Genomic DNA, 2,740 nt, shown 5'->3' on the forward strand with positions numbered 1-2,740 from the left:
AGGAGGTGACACCAAAGCTGAATCTTGACTGTCAAGTTGCATTTAACAAAGGAAGCAGGGTCGGGAGAAGGATATTTCGGAGGACGGCATCATCCTCACGTTGAATCCATGTTGCAAGATCCAACCCAAATCCTGGCGCCTCCTCTAGGAAGCCTGCCCAGGGTGCCAGCCTGCACTGAGCAACTCCTTCCTGGAGTCCCGATACGCCTTGAATTTTCACATCACCCAGGAAGGGTGGGGTGGGACCGGTGTCTTACCATTGGATTAACAGATAGGGAAACCCCAGCTCATGGCAGGTGCAGTGGGGCGGGGCCCCAGCCAGGCTGAGACCTTGCTGGGTCAGGTCTGTCTCGAGAGGAGGTGCTGTGCTCCCTCTGCCCCCAGCTCTGCAGGGGTGGAGAGCTGGGACTGGCAGACTCAGACCTGGGGTGTCTCCACCCCTCTGCCCAGCAGGCACCGCGTCAGTACTTCCTATGGGCTGAGGGGCCAGGGCACTCCAGTCCAGGGTCCGAGATCTTGGGGGCCTGAGAACAACATGAGGAGCTGGGGCAGCCCTAAGACCCCGCCCCGTATCCCTCATCACAGGCCTGGGGCTCCCTGGGAGGCCCCTGCCCAGTGCTGGCGACACCTGGTGGTCAGAAGCGGTCCCTGTGGCCTCCCAAGTCCCAGCTAGACAGGTGCCAGGTGTCAGGCCCAGAGGGACGCTGCTCACCCCTCAGGGGCTCGCCTGGGACCCAGGGGACGGGCCTCCCAGAAGTGGGCCTTTATCTCTCTTGGTCAAGCCTGCCACCCACTCTGCCTGTCCAGGAGGAAGGAAAGGGCCAAGTAGTACCTGAGAGGCCAAAGTCCACGGTTGGGCTCGGGGGGCAGAGGCCTCCTTCACCTCCTTCCCATGCACAGCCCTCCGGGTCTCATCGTGACTATGCTGTCCATGCAGGCCAGCTTCCCACAGGGAGGCCCCCTCGGAATTCCCAAAGGGCGGCTGTCTTTCGAAGGCCACACCCTCCTCCTTGTATAGGAGGCTCTGGACCCAGGGCCCAGAGCAGTGGGAGAAAAAGCCGGTCTGGATGGGGCCTGGAAGGCTGGCAAAGCAGCAGGGATAAATGGGCATCTTTTCCAATTGCCTCTAAAATGCGGTCCCCTTTAGTCTACACGTGAGAGCCAGCCCTGGAATAGGGTGGATTAGGTGTGTCCTGGCTCAGCCTGCCACTCACTAGCTGCTGCACAAATGCACACGCACACACAGGCGTGCACGCAGGCACACAGAGACATGCATACACAGGCACACAAACACGCACATTCACAGGCACACGCAGAGATATGCATTGGCTGGCTCCTTCCCGTTTAGTTGGGAAGCCCCCACACCTCCAGGAAGCCCTTGCCTCCCACCCTCGGCTGAGTCCGGGGCCTCCTGGGCCCCCCACAGGCTCCTGGGCTTCCATCTGCCACAGCTGGGGCCACCCTGTGTGGTCAGTGTTCACTCCCAGGTCCCTCCGACTGCGAGCAAGGACGTTAGGCTCAGCCATGCACCCAGCACAGAGTCCAGTGTTCTGTTCGGCTGGGCCAGGGGGCATTGGATGAGCAGCGGCGGTGACTCGGGGTCTTCTCACGCCCCTGCTCCGTGTGTGGGGCAGGACAGTGCGGGAATGGCCTGCTGCATCTTGGACTTTGTCCTTGGCCCTGGGAGCCATCTTGAGATGGTAAAGAGGGACAGGCCAGGCCTGGGTCTTAGAAGTCCCTTGGGTCACCCTTATGTGGAGGAGGTGCCTGGGGAGAAGCCAGTTAGGGGGTGGGAGGGTCAAGGAGGAGGCCTGGGAGGCAGCATCCCAACCCAGGGATGGTGAGTTTGAGCCAAAGATGCATTGAAAATGGGAGTGGATGTCTGGGGAGTCACACTCCGTCAATATTTCAGGGAACGTTGCCAGAGAGGACACCTGAGAGATGGTTTTGTACCTGGCCTGGCCCGTGGAGGGCCTAGAAATGGTCAGCATGGACAGGGGCCAGAGGGGAGCCTGGGTCACTCAACACTGTGCCCCTGCTGTGGCTTGGAGCCACGGGTCCTGCATGGAACTCTCAGAGCAGGCAGGATCTGCCCTGACCTCAGCCCATGGGGAAAGCAGCCACTGCCTGCAGAGAAGGTGGGACTGGGGCAGGAGGCTTCGGGTGAGTGGGGTGTAGGGACAGTCAGGAAGGCTTCCGGGGTGTCAGGGTCATCCCCACCTCCTGTAGCTGAGACCGCAGCAGTGTCACAGGCTTCGGGACTCATGGGGTGAGCCAGTATTGGCTGGACATGTGGAATGACCTGGAGACAGGAACGGCCTCTGGGAAGACAGGCTCCGAGTCCCCCTTTTGCTGAGCATGGCTTGTCCCCTTCAGGACCCGTTTGATGCAGCCGGGTACTACCAGCTGGCACTGGCAGCCGCCGTGGACCTGGGCAACAAGAAGGCACAGCTGAAAATCTACACGCAGCCGGCCACCATCTACCACAACTTCCTCCTGGACCGCGAGAAGTCGCTCTTCTTCTACCAGGAGGCCAGGACCTTCGCCACAGAGCTCAACGTCTGCAGGGTCAACCTGCCTCCTCTGCCACTCTGCGGGTGGGCCCCCTGGTTGGCCCCAGTCACCTTCGCTGAGGACAGCATCCGAGGGAGTGGGTTTTGTGCGGGGAGGATGGTCTCCTGCCTCTCCTGGTGGCTCCCATGGCTCATTTTCTGGGAAATGGAGGCATGAAAGCAGGGTT

The 2,740-nt window shown here is 60.9% G+C and overlaps 1 pseudogene; it reads left to right on the forward strand.

Moving 5' to 3' along the window:
* The window catches only part of LOC105522462, an 80,367-nt pseudogene that overhangs the window by 19,266 nt on the left and 58,361 nt on the right, over positions 1–2,740 (forward strand).

The sequence above is a fragment of the Colobus angolensis genome, unplaced genomic scaffold (genome assembly GCF_000951035.1).
Source record: "Colobus angolensis palliatus isolate OR3802 unplaced genomic scaffold, Cang.pa_1.0 Scaffold43, whole genome shotgun sequence".
Taxonomy (NCBI): Eukaryota; Metazoa; Chordata; class Mammalia; order Primates; family Cercopithecidae; genus Colobus; species Colobus angolensis.